Genomic DNA, 14,636 nt, shown 5'->3' with positions numbered 1-14,636 from the left:
TGCATGAGGGCAGGAAAAGGCAAGTTTGTGTTCAATGTCCTTCTTACCGTTCCCACCGAGAATAAATAGCTGGTTGCAGCTGACAGAGGGAAACCTCCCGACTCCAGGGCACCGGTTAGACCTTGGTGATCTTTCTCTCTTCTTTGCTTGTCTAAGGCTCTAGCCCTTCTCCACAGAGGAAAACGTATCCCTAATATTTGGTTCCACCAAGCTGAGTGGCCTGCAGTTCTCTCTTTAAAGTCCTCTTTTTGTCTCTCCTGCCTTCTTTTCTGTGATTTCCACTTCTTTGGCCGCATTTCTTCTGGAGCCCTCTACATACACTAAATCCTTAGCCATGATGAGTAGGCAGCAAGCCCCTCTTGCACACAACAAAGACTTCTATTTTTTTTCCCTATCTTTTGGGCGACACGATAAAAAATAACCCTGTATTTATGCAAATTGCAAAGTAGCGTGTGATAATGAAAACAAAACAGTGCTGGCCCGCAGCCAAGACATGGCACTGACGGGGGCTCCCGACCATTTGGCTCTTGATTCTTTGGGGAAAGCAGCTGTAGAGAAAGGAGAATGCACAACACCCTCGTCACACGCGCACTCACACGCGCACACCCTCGACCGCACGCATTCCGGTACCGTCACCTCGGAGCCGTTAAGACTTGGGATCCAAATGAAGTTCTGCTGCCTACCGCCACGAGCCCTCCAGCGTCGTCCCCCACGAGCCTCCCTGCCCCCTGCTCCTGATTCCCTTTCAGGAATTTACAAACATTTTCCGCAGATCAATATCTGTATTGATTATTCATTGTGAGTGAGTCGTGTGTCTTTGGTGATCCGGCTCGCAGAGGTAGCAGCCAAAGCCTGCTGCAGGGGAAAAAAAAAAAAAATAACAGAAGGCGAGAGGGACCCAGCTCTTGCTGGGTCTGCGGCTGTCGGCGACACAGAAAGGAAGAGGAAACGAGGAAGGCACTGGGAAATGAAGGAGTGGACAAGGGTGGAAGAGAAAGAGGGAGCAACAGCAAGAAAAACCAAGTGATGATGGGCACCTGGTTCCAGGGATCTCGGTGGCTTGGAGGAAGCCCCCATCGTGGTCTGCTGCTCCGTGCACCGTGCAGCGGACTCCCTCGGCTCTGGGAGTGAGAAGTGACTCACAGTTTTGGTATCTCCTACGTAAGAGCTTTGGGGGGATTCCTTGGCTTGCTGACAAGGACAGGAAGAAAGCAGCAGCAGCGAGGTAAAACACGATTACTTCCAACTGCCTTGTGGAGGATATGCAGTCGCTTGGTTCGACTGGAACAGCTTGCCGCTCTCTGATGGCACGCGGAGGGAGAATAATTAAAAAGGCCAGCATCACTTGCTAAGTGAGTAAACACAAAGCCGTTCCAAACGTGCTCTCCAGCTAATGAGAAGCTGTAATTTCTTATACTTGAAGGCGAAACAAGACAGTGATGGGGCTTAGTGGAATGTGTGTTTGCCTGGATATGGAGGTGGGGGTGGTGGTGATGGTGGTGGTGGTGGTGGTGGTGGAGGAGATAAATCGACTAATTGTTGGCAATGTTTAAAAAAGGGATTACTGGAAAAGACAGTGAAATGATGACAGGAAAACATCTTGGACCAGAGCCAAAAAAAAAAAAAAAATCGAGGCAAATCAAGTCTGCAGCTCAGAGGAAACACCCCTTGCTCCCTGTCGGAGGCTCGGACAGGAATTGCCTGGTGTTCCTCAGCCAATGTGAAATCCTGTGTGGGCACCAGGGGACAGGACCAGGGACCACCAGGGTGTCCAGAGGAAGGAACCACAGCATTCCAGGTTACACAGTTATGTCATACTTTAAGAAAACAAAACAGTAAAAACCAACCTGTCCTTTCCTTTTAATTGGAGCTCCTGCATGCTCAAAATTGCTTCGGTTTATTAAAAGCAACCCCTAAATGTGCCTTCTGATAATAGGAGCTGCCGATTCTCTGCTTGTCTCCAGGAAGCTGCTGCAATGTTACAAAAATATCCTGGAAAAAGGAGGTTGAGGAGATTCGGTTTTCCGTAGACTGGGCTTCTGGCGATGGTGCCAGGTGATTGTCTTTTGCCATTTGAACCACCATGCGGGAGCTAGTTTGGGGTTCCTCTTCTGTTGTCACCCAGCTGTGGCATGGTGAGTCCAAAACCAGTCATGAGTAGGACTTTTCTTAATACAGGGTTCCAAACACAAATGACAAAGTGGAGACCCCGAGGAATAAAATGAGCTGGATCTTCTTTTATTTCTGGGTGTTCATTTAACTGAGCTATCTGGTTCTCTTTCACCTGAATGGAATTGGGGCTTTTTTTTTTTTATTGAAAGGATTTCTGAGACTGGAAGGTCAATAGATAAGATGTCCCCCTTCTGACTGGGATTTTATTCTCCATGTTGCTTTTTAAATTCGGACTCCCCCATACATTGCAAGTTTCTTGAGTAGGAGAAATATATCCTGCAGAAGTGTGCCTTGGAAATCCAGAGGAGGAGGAATTAAGCCAGTCGTGGATGACTTGGGCACCTTGTGTTGCATTTCTTCAGCATTCATAGAGACCTGTGTCTATACTGTGTGTGTGTGTGTGTGTGTGTGTGAGAGTGGGATGGCATTACATGTAGTGTGTGCTTGCATGTGTGTGGCTCTGTGTCTGTGTCTCTCTCGGAGAGGGAGGAAAAGAGAATAAAGTCGGAGCAGACAGTGTTTGGGCATTTATGCAATTCATGCCGAGAATGCTCAATGCTGCAAGGCAGACAGCCACCCATCCCCGGACTCTGCTGCTCTGGAGGGCCTGTACAGACCTGATCTGAATGTTAAATGCAGGAGACGAAATTAGCATACTAACCAAAGATGTCAACCCCTCCTTGCGATCAGTAAATGGCCGTCTACTCTCTTTAAAGCCGGCATCGCCATGCGCGCCAGCCACTTAACCATGTCCTCTGTCAGGTCCTTTTTTGTGTTTGTTTTTTTGTTTTTGTTTTTTGATGAAAGACTGGAAATTCATTAATGAGGAGGGAAGGAAGGGCTTCAAGGGGCTGTAATGAAAACAAATGATCCTCTTTAAACCTCATGACGGCCAAAGCTGGTGTGTGGGGGGGTTTGCTTTCTGCTCTGGGGCTGGAGGATAGGAAATTCCACAGACAACAGACCACTTGACGAGAGCCCAAGAACGCAATGCTTGGGAATTTCTTCTCTGTGGCAAACACCAGCCACGGCCAGTACATCTGTATGAATAAAACGTATGAGCTTTATCTTCCTAACTCTAAAGTGTGGTCTACCAGATGTCTTTCCACTTCATCACAGGTTATCAAATTTTCTTGACCTTTTGAGGGTAGGAAGAGAGAGCCTCTTGGGATCTTTTGGCGAACTGTCTCAGCTTCTGAAGTAATACGAATTTTTCTCTTGGGCTACACATTAGACTTATCCCAAAGGAAGTAGTTGCTTTTATTTTAATCTCTAGCATACAGAAAAACTCACAAGGAAGATTTGACTTGTACTTCTGCAGAGCCCCATGGTAAAGTAGATGGAATGTTGTTTAAGAGCTAAGATTCAGGCACTTCCCACCAAGTATCTGGGATGGGAAAAGTTTGTTTCCTTTTTCCATCTTTTAGCCACTTTATCCTTGGACAAACATCTTCTCTTCCATTGTAGTGTACCAGTGGTCTGACTTATAACAGGGGTCATACTGTCTGACATACTTCAGGATGACCTGTGGGCCCCAGCCCGAGGAGGCAAGAGGGAGGAGTGGAACTTGGGATGAACTGGAGACAGAGCCGCTCACTTCTATTTAGGGCTATAAAAGCCACGCTTTGTGTTGCCTAATCTTCCGATGTTCTAAGAGGTGGTAGATATTGGGATGTTTAAATATAACTATATTGATTTTGAAATACTGGCTCCAGTTGTGTGTGTGTGTTTTAAATAATCCATGGGTCAAACAAAAAATATTTTTGAGGATGGTCTTGGTCCACAGCATGCCACTTTACAATATTTGCTTTAGTTTAAAATACCCAGCACCTATGTATTTTTGTTTTATTTTATTTTACATTATATTTTCCTAATGCCCAGGCTTTCTGTGAAATACTTTATTTTATTTCATTTATAATATATATACATATTAGCAACTATATGGCACACATCAGTAGGAGGGTATATTCTGTTGGACCAAGAGGGAACTGCTAATTTAAAACAATAAAGAGGGGAAGGAAATGGATGTGTGCCTGGCTTACTTGCCTTGTGGTCCCTGGCATCTTAGCAGTCATGGTATAATGCTATCTTTTTCTAAGGTAGTGATCTCCACCAAGATTTTTTTCTTACAAAGGTCATGGCTGGGAAGATTAAATACCTAGAAAGAAATGTGTTTGCATATTTTCATATTTATTTCCACCTGTTGTTACCATTAGTGATTAGTGAGTGCTATGTTAACGTTTAAAAACAATTAATTTTTTTTTCCCTCTTATTCATCCACAGAACTCTACATCTCAAGTGGGTAAGAAAAAAAAAAAGATAGAAATCCCCAGAAGAGAGATCCTGCACGTAGTTTGGAAGAAATTTTTCCCATGGCACCTGATATAACTTCAGCAGGAAAAGGCATCTCAGCAGATGGTAACGGGCAGCAAGGAGGCCCCCCTCTCTCACAAGTACAATAGGGCCTTCCAATTTCCAAGGTGTTCTTCATGCGTATTATCCTGTTTAATTCTCACTACAACCCAGCAAGGCAGATTGTATTTAGCTTGTTTTGCATGTGAGGATATTCAGGCTCTGGGAGATGACGAAACTGCATCAAGTTGGAAGCTGGTAAGAGGCATTCACGGATTCTGAGTCTTAGCCTCATGCTGTTTCATTATTCTTCATAGATTCTTCTAGAAATATCCTCTTCAGAACCCCTTACCCAAGGCTTCCTCTATTCTTGATCCTCTCTCATCCTCCCCACCCTTACTCCCTCACTATGAGGTTCTCATTTTGTAATCTGTGTAATTTGTAGTCATGTGCAATTTGAAAATGCTCCTTATACCCTGCCAGCAGTTAAGAACCAGGGCTAAGTTTCAACTGGCAATGGCAGAAACCTTCTTTAACTTTTCACTTTCTCTTATCTGCGCCCCCCGCTCTGCTCCCTTGTTCCCTTGAAAGTCAGGTTTATCCACAGCCAGTCTACATTTGCCCTGTTTTTAGCTCTTTGCTTTCTTTTGCATCTCTAACAAAGCACTTTGCTTCCATTTCTACTCCCCATTAAAACTACCTCAGGTCATTAATGACCAATTCAATTGTACTTTCCTTCCCCATAGTTACAGTCTCTTGACCACTCCCTCCTCCATGACACTCTTGTCTTCTTACCTATCTGATACGATGCTATGCTAGATTTGCTCCTTTATTTATGGCTGCTTCATCTCAGACTTATTCTTCCTTTTTAATCCCTTTAATATTAGTGTTCCCCCAAGTGGTTTCTGTGGTTCTCCTCTATTCTCAACTGCCTTGTGTAAATGTAAACCCTTGATTTCAATAGTCATCTCTAAACTAATCATCAAATTCTCGTCTCCAGCCCAAACCACTCTCCTGAACTCAGCTCTGGATATCTGGCTGCCTGCTGACATCTCCTCGGGCACTCCTAACTCAATACCCTCTAAACTTACCATCATCCCCAAACCTTCTCCTTCTGGATCCCTTTTCCTTCACCCCTCTCACTGCCAACTGCTCTTTGAGTTCTTTCAATGCTACTTTCTTAATTTCTCTCTAACCACTCATTTTCACTAAATTCTGATTGCTCCTCTCTTGGTTTATTTTCCCAGTGGCTTTCTAATAGCCCAGCTGTTCTCTTCATTCTCAGACGAGCCCAGCCCACAATGCATTCTCTGTACTACTTCTAACTCATCTATAGAACATGCAAATATGACCATTTTGCTTGCCTCTGTGAACCTTCAGTGGACTCTTTCTAACTTGGTCTTCAAGGCTCCTCATGATCAGGGCCTTGCATCTTCCCAGCCTTCTTTCTTAAAATTCTTCCATTTCTCACCCTATATTACAGGTCACAGAATACTCATAGCTCTTTTATGCCTCTAGGGTTTCATAAAATGTTCCTGCCTCATGGAATGTTCACCTCTACTTTTTTTCATTTGGCCAATTCCTTCACCTTCATGGTTCTGTTCCAGCAAGAAGCAATACACCTCCCCACCCCACCCAAGACTCCTACTACGGATTATATGCTGCCACAAGCCCTATACCCCTGCCCGCTGTTCCACAGCATTTACCCCACTGGCATAGTAATCAGGTTCTCCTATTTGACTGTGAGACACTTAAAGGTAGAGACTGTGACTTTTATCCCTGTGTTCCCAGAACCCAGCACAGGTTCTGGTGTATACTGGATGCTTAATATATTAACATTACTGTTTTTATTCTGAGTATCATAAATGCTGTTTTTTTGAGCTGTCAAATTACAGGTCCCCCAAATAATCAAACTGAGGGAAATACAGCAACCATTTCTCATGGTGGAAAAAAGATTTCCTATGGTGCAGTTCTCACTTACATCAGTTTTTTGACTTCTGTCAGGTGAGAAATGAATGCTGGGGTGGTCTTGAGGTGTGTGCTGATGTGGTAGAAACTTTGGAGTTAATTAGAAGCTTTGGCTAAAGCTGAACTTCCTTTGTGGAGTTCCTGGAGGAAACACTAAATTAACAGTTCAAGGTTACTATTAGAAAAATAGCCTGTTTCCCTTAGGTTATGCCTCAGGGAGCTCGTTGTTCTCCCTGCCATTTCTAAGATGTGTCTACCTTCCTTTGGACCTGGCTACATCTGCCACTTTAAGCCTAGTCTTTCTAACAAAGGTGAAATCCCTTGAGGTCAAGACTGCTGAATGCTTCTTTTGCATATCTTCCAATAGCAGTATATTCTAGTACATTCAGTTAATACTGGTTGAATTGAACAGCAGGAAAAACTGTCTACCATAGAAGGAAGAATCAGGATGGCTTTTTAAGTGTCCATCTTCCACAAAGCAGAAAATGGCATGAAATTATTAGTACCATAGTACCTTGACAGTCCCATGAAATAGCTCATGACATCATTAGGAATTCCTACATTTGCAAATACAGCCAATTCTCATTATTTATGGTAGTTATATTCTATAAAGCCAACAAAGACTTTGAATTAGCAAATACTGAACTATTGCTCCTAGGAGAAATATACGGTTAGGTTCCTTTGAACCTCTGGTCATCATATTTTTGTTAAGTGATCAATACATAACCTTGTTTTAAGTGTGTTTTGTTTAAAGACATCTTATTTAATATATATTGCTGATTCATTAGTATTGAATTCATGGCCAATATCATTATAACTCTTTGCCTGATTGAAACTTATCTAATACATGTGTTCTGTCTGTAAGTCACAGCATAGCCTGCTCATACTTAATAACACCAGACCACACTTTTGCATTATTGGGAGCCATTTTAAACAGTGAACCAAAAGTACAAAATGTGAAAGATGTAGCACTAAATAAACAGGGAATAAAACACCTGTCTACAGTATGAGAATTGAAACAAGAAGGCAGAGTATTGCTTCATTCAAACTCGGCTGGGAATGTGCCTATTGAAGTACTTACTCTCTATTTTTGCCCCTCTGTACATGTCCACAAATGACCATCAAAACACTGTAAGTACTGCTGCATTACAAATAACTTGGAGTAGGTGAATTTTTAAGTACCGAGCCTATGAATGAAGATTGATTGTACTACCAGAATATATGGATAAAACATTAGAGCTTTTGCTTATTTCTAAGTAGAGACGATGATGACCTTGTTCACAGTGCAATTCTGACTTTGGAGTTCATTCTTTAATTTGTACAAAACTTCATTCTGGAAAAGGATCACCTTCACTTTCTTGGAACTCTTCACATAAATAATTGCCACTCACTAGAAGTTGATTGTTGGGGGTGGGATGGTGCATTTTACTCAAAGAAACAAAACTGGTTTGTTGCAATGAGATGCAAAGGCTGGGCAATCATTTAGACTCCATCTCCAACTAGGTGAAGTCTCCCACTGTCACCTTTACCCGCTTAAGGTTTATGATTTAAAGGTGGCCTCAGCAAAATTACAATTGACTCATGTTAGGCTTCTTTGCCTACATGAAGAGGATTTTATATGACTGTCTTAAAAAGCTATTCTTTGGAGCTAAATCGTGCCCTCTTTGGGTCATATCTTCACTTACATTTCATTTTGCAAACAGCTGCTCAGAAGTTCATTTTTTGCTGTTTTCTTATTGATTTCCATCTGGTTGCAAAGAATGGATGAAGCATTCTAAACACTATGTTACCCTTTCACACAAGCCAGAGGCACAGACACACATGTGTTTTAGAAGTCAGGAAAAGGGGTAAATCAGGAATTTAGAGTGTAAAGCATAGCAGGATTTCAGATAACTGGAGTGATGACAAGAGCCTCTGGAACTTCTTACTATGTCTCACTACAAGTGAGCTTGGAGTTGATTCCAGCAGGATTGGAATTTCTGCTCTGTTATATATGCTTGCTGCCATCCTAATGGAATTGGATAACTGCCTTGAGAGCTGTTCCCTCTTCTGGGAAATGGGGACCATGATACCAACCTCCAGGAATGACTGTGAGGATTAAATGAGATAAATGTATGTAAAGTGCTCAGCTTGAAGTTAGGCAGAAAGGTACTATGAAAATGGGAATTGGGAATTGTTGCTTTTGTTATAATTTTGTAGATTCCTAATTAGTCATCTGCCCTGACTTCTAGGTAATACACATTCATGGAAACATGGAAGACTGGAGTTGAAAGAGCTGCTCTAGGGCAACTTCCACAATGCACAGAGGAGAACATTGGCCGAACAGGATTAACTAGTGTAGCATTCCACAGCTAGTTAGGGCAGAATCAAAAGGAAAATGCAGCTCTCTGAAGTCTGGTTCACAACTATTCAGTAAAGTCCTCTATACCCACATTTCCCTTATAGAACCTACTACAACTATCTGTCTGCCACCCCTTCTTCCTTAACCACTAGGCTGATAACCATTGCTCTGTGGACCGGTATCTTCTTTGGCAGAAACACTTGGAGCTAATAGCAACAGCCAAGTAGAGTTTTTAGAACAGGAATCATTGAGCATGATTTCTTCATATTTTTGACTATATCTATATCTATATACACATACACACACATATAGATATGTGTGTGTATATATATGTAAAGAAATCATATATATATGAAGAAATCATATATGTATGTGAAGAAAACATATATATACACATATATCTATGAACAGATAATATTCACAGTATATTAATGTAATACAAAGCAAAAATGATTGTAGAATCTACAGAGGGAATGCTCTTTTAAAAAGCGATCAATTATTTTGTAGTTCTCTGCAGTAATTTGCAAGATGCTACTTTGGAAGAGCCCCCAGGGAAATGCCACCTGATATTAAAACCCCAAAGCTTATAAATGATCATGCAATGAAGGGATGAGAGAACTTGGCTGGGCAAACTGGATGGGGCTGGTTAATTTCCACCAAGCCTGTCTTATTGAGTACAGGCATTAAGTGGGCTATTCTAGGAGCCAGCAACTTTTTCATTGGTGTGGAGGTGTAGGGTGGGAGATGAGAAAAGGTAGTCCTAGAAACTGTCCACAGTCCACAGTCCAACTGTCCACAGTCCAGAAACTGGGCGGTGCCATGGAATGATGGATTATGTGGCATTCAAGTAAGAAGTTATATCCAGCAGGATGTGGTAACGGTAAAACAAGGCATGATGTGCCCATGAGTCCTGGAGGTGAAGATGAGGTCAGAGTCTGAAGTGTTTGACACAAGAGAGGGGTCTACTATTGTGGAGTTTCAGCTAAGGGAGCTAGGTGCCTCACATGGCTGCAGAAACACCAAGGTACAGCCAGCATCACAAGACAGGGTGGTCCCAACCTCTACTTAGATGAGTTGGGTTATACAAGTAAGTATCAAAATTTGGAAGTAGTTAGGCAGGCCTGGAAAGATTGGGGTATCCTTACCTATTTTATCACATGAGAGATTAATCTCTGCTATGAATTATTCATAATTATCCTTGAGCAAATAACAATATTTCTTAGTGGGTATTGGAAGGTTTGCAGGGCAAGATCCTCCTATTTCTCCATGGCTGTGTCCCATTCGTCCTTATTCCTTACTAATTTTGGTCCTCATTCTACTCATATGGAACAGTCTCAAAAGCTTGTATAAGATGTAACTTCATCAGAATATCCTTCTTGCAAAAGGTCTGGAACTGTATTTAATCTGCCAAGGTAATAGGTTTAAGTGAAACACAGCTGACTTAACCAGCCTACTAAGCTATTATATTTGCATTTTATATTGAACATGCCCCTAATATTCTCTTTGTTAGATGAAATTGACATTTCTGTATGACGGTAAATGCTAAACTGTGAATAGCTTTCATGAGGGTTTTGCTTCATCATTTCCGTCATTCTATAGGCATAGAAAAAGATTGCAATGAATACACGTAAGCATCCAACACAATGCTTTTTGCGGTATAATCTGTTCAGTGGCTTAATTTGGATTTATGCAACATCTCACTTATCCAGAATTCAACCATTCAGCAGCTACCTTACTTGTCTAGACTTAATTGAAAATAAAAGCCCTATGAAAGACAGGAGAGTTGTTGCTGAAGTGACATGTATGGAAGTCCCTTGAACATTCAGTCTCAGTTGGATGTGAGGTTCCCTCCAAGTACCAAATTTGAATGGTACGCTGATGGCCAGGAGCTCTCTCAGGTAATGGCATCATGTAAGGCTGCCCTCCCTTGAAAGGAATAGTTGTGCAAGCAGAAGCTGAGCTCTTAGATCTTTTTTAGCATGGGATACTCTTGAAGGTATGTTGGCCCCTGTGAGGAACGGGAAATGGCATCAGTAGTCCAATAGAAGTTGGTGCTTCTAGTCTGAAATTCTTGGTTTCTAGGACATCTCTTTAATTCAGCTGCCACTTCTTTAGAGGGTACATGACAATATCTGAATTGAGAAGTGGAAAACAGAGAGCTCCAGGACTTTGCCAGGCAACAGTGCCTGTAATTGAGTAGCAGCATCCACAGAAATTTCCATACTCCTGGGTGTGGCTAGAGAACTATGGAAAGATCTATTGGGAGCATACTTAAGTGGCAGATGAAGAAATCTTCTAGAAAAGTATTTGTCTTGAGGAGAAGGTCAGGCATATAAACTTGATTCCAGAAGAAAGACAGGGTAATCAACAGAGTGGTTGGATTTGGGGCACAGGATATCCTCCACTGCGAAGATGATCCCTCATTCCTCCTTCTTCCAGGCCAAAGCCCAGGACACAGGGCTGAGTCTCAGTGACAAGTAAAAAGCTCATGAACTAATTTCACACAGAGCCTTTTTGAGTGGTGGGACATGGGAGCCAGGAGCACGTGGGGATCAAGGCAACTGAGTGCAGAACAAAAGTCAGAAATTTCAACCTGAAGTAGACATGGGTGCTCATGCCTTACCAGTCCCAGCTTCAGCAGATTCCCCTTAGTGACTGGCATAGTGATGTGGGATATCCCCAGCTTTTTCAGTAAGGAAAAGCTGGCAGAAAGCAATGCCACCAGCTGTGGGAATAACTGGAGGAAGTGCTTTTGGCTGGATAGCAGCCATATACCCTCATAGCAGCTGTGACAGTGGCAGGATGAGGCACACTCACAAAGCCTGAAATGCAGCAGAGGACTCAGATCAGGAGGGACAGAGAGGACTTAGGTAAGCACACATGACATCCCCCCCACTGGATTACCTCCTAGAACACCTGAGGGAGATTTTGAGTGAAATTAGAGGTTCTACAGTTACAGGTGGATGTTAAAGCCACACACATCAACATGGCCCTAGTTCCACATTGGCATGACCTGAAATTGGCTATCTCAGCAACCTAAGCTTGGAAACTCTGTGAATAAAGGATGGATATCAGAAACATGACATCAGAGGTGGTCAGACTCTATTCTCTTGCACATGAGAACTGATTTAGAAGCTTCTGTCTCAATTTCCCCCAAAGCTAATAGCAGTTACTACATTGTTCTTTAAGTATTGAGTTACTCATCTCTCTCTTCTAGTGAGCTGTAAGCTCATTGAGGAAAGGGAGTATATTTTATTCATCTATAGATTCCCACTACTTAACAGTGTCAAGCAAATAGCAGACACTTAACGTTTTTTGGATGAACAGGTAAATATGTGAATAAATCAAGAGATGTCACAAATGAGATGGCTATCTGTGATAAGATTATGTAAATAAATGAGGATCATATCCCACGACATTGTGTGGGATCCAAAGCCGTCCAAGGCTGAAGTGAGTTCAGGGGAATATGTATAGTCCAAAGCTGGCTACTATATGGGCTCTTTCAGAACCTCCTGGAACCTCAGTAGATTGTAGTCTCTAGTCGTGATCTAAGTGTTCCAAAAACAGGTCAACACAACTCTGCAATGATCATACAGGGTGTCAGTTCCATACACAATAATTGAGGGTCTTGATAAAGAAGTAAAAGAGCAAGAAAAGTAAGGGTCCTACAAGATGAGAAGGAATGGCAGATGAACTTATGCCACCTCTAGATCCATAAACTTCAAAAGGGCTGGGTCCTTGGCCTTGGACCATGATTGGATATGCTCCAGTGGGATATGCACCTCAGGCAACTGTGGGTTGTGGATAGAGCACAAGACCACTCCCCTGCGCTCTTCCCTGAGAATGTAGTGAGAAGATCCACTCCTCTGTGAACAATCCTAGGCTTCTTAGCTAAGGTTTTGTGGTAATGGTTCTGGTGAAGGTGGCACCTTGGCCAGGTGACCCTTAATGGCTGACAGGTGGTCATTTGTCTCTTGATTCCAAGCCCCGGAGTCGTGACATTCTAGGAGGGAGCTGATCCATGCTGGTCCATGGAGGTCCCAGAAGTTAAGTGTCCTGAATACCAGGGCCTGATGGTGATCACTGGGCTCTGGCTTCTTTCTCACAACCAGGGGCTTGGAGGAAGGAAGCTTAACCAAAGAAGGACTCTTAAGTCATAGATTTATGAGTCTGTATTTCCAAGCAGGATTCCTCTACAGCTACATTTGGAGCTGTGAGCACAGGGCTCAGGAGTCTGGAGGCAAATGGATTAGGAATACAGAAACCAGACTGATTGGCTCCTTAAGTAGCCAGCTGGGTCACTACCACCCATTGAGCCCTGAGATGCTGTGGGTGGTGGAAGGCTTTAGCAGCTTGATTATGCTTCCAACAGCAGGGTGGGGAGGGTGTTTCCTTGCTATACAGATCTCTTGATTAATCTATACTTACTGTTAATTCTACCTTATATATTTAAGAGAGAGAGCCAGAGAGCAAGAGAGCCATAACAACACATTTTCCTTTTAAATGCTTGTATTTTTTATAAGTGCATTTATTTATGTATTTATGTATTTATTTATTTGTAATCTCTATGCTCATCATGGGGCTGGAACTCATGACCTCTAAGGCTTGTATTTTAAAACAAATCTATATACTCTTTAGGTATGACATTCTTAAAATAAGTATCATGAGGTATACTTTTCCACTCTTAGAACTTGCAATGCCTTCAGTTCCTGGAAATTAGGTTTTACACAAACCAGTAATTTTAAAATGGTTCCTTTGTTCTTGACTGATTAAGAAACTGATGGTTATAGACATTTTCATAATATAATATTTAACATTTTCAGAATGGAAAAATCCCTCTATACATATGCATAAATTGACATATATGCATATTTGCTTCAAGTTTTCCATTCACAAAGTGTGAGTGTGTGTGTGCATGTATATATTTGTATTCAATAGTCTGTGTATATATGTACATGTGTGTCTGTGTGTGTGCACACATATGTATGTATACTGTGTATATGATGTGTCTGTGTGTATATTTATATGTGGAGTATGTGTGTGTGTGTGTGTGTGTGTGTGTGTGTGTGTGTGTGTGTTGTGGGTCAAGGGAGGCTATAATAGGCATCTTCTCCATGTGGAGTATACACTAGAATGAAGTGTCTGCTTTTTTGGATCATTTAAGGGCAGAAATCTTGCATTTCATCCTTACATTGAAATGAAGTTTTTTTTTAAAAAAACTGAAAACTACATTTTTATTCCAAAAGATTGAGTAGAATAGTACTTTAAAAATAATTTTAGTGATTTAAATTGAAGGCCCTGAAAAAATTCCCATCCATGGTTTGAATCTATTTTCTGGCCCAGAGCCCAAAGCGTTTCATTAGATTGAGAATTGGATACAATTTCATTTACTTTAAGCTTTTGCTGCTCAGGATTTTGTTCTTCAGAGATGAGCTAACAAGTGTCGATGGCCATGTTGGCCTCAATAATAGATCTCCTTTTCTTGAATGATCTATTTCAGTTGCATTATTATCATTTCAAGATGGCCTTGTGCTTACAGACACATTCTCAGTGAACATAACAAGAATGCTGATATTTCCTCTATGTGGTTTGCCTCTTCAGTTAGTAACTTTGTTTGGAGAAACATCCTCAACTTATTTTCCACAAAGCCATTTGCAAAAGAGAGGTTATCTAAAGAATTCTTTTCCATATTGTATTCTTGTTATTACTAAAGAAGATTTTGTCCTATAAACCATACTGAGATTTTTAAAACCGTTTTAAGCAGTAATTAATGAAAATTTTGTTGTCTTTCAATAAACAGAAC

The 14,636-nt window shown here is 41.8% G+C and overlaps 1 long non-coding RNA gene across 2 annotated transcripts; it reads left to right on the top strand.

The window, feature by feature from the left end:
* Positions 1-465: 465 nt before the first annotated feature.
* LOC131499160 (uncharacterized) lies at positions 466-7,234 on the top strand. Of its 2 annotated transcripts, XR_009255749.1 has the most exons (4): positions 466-1,352; positions 1,965-2,135; positions 4,456-4,590; positions 6,406-7,234. It is a non-coding gene; the product is annotated as an uncharacterized LOC131499160 (long non-coding RNA). The 2 variants fall into 2 exon arrangements; XR_009255748.1 differs by having other exon boundaries at positions 4,456-7,234.
* Positions 7,235-14,636: the final 7,402 nt, after the last annotated feature.

Source organism: Neofelis nebulosa, chromosome 17 (genome assembly GCF_028018385.1).
Source record: "Neofelis nebulosa isolate mNeoNeb1 chromosome 17, mNeoNeb1.pri, whole genome shotgun sequence".
Lineage (NCBI taxonomy): Eukaryota > Metazoa > Chordata > Mammalia > Carnivora > Felidae > Neofelis > Neofelis nebulosa.
The sequence above is the reverse complement of the archived record's forward strand: the minus strand, read 5'-3'. Positions and strand labels throughout refer to the sequence as shown.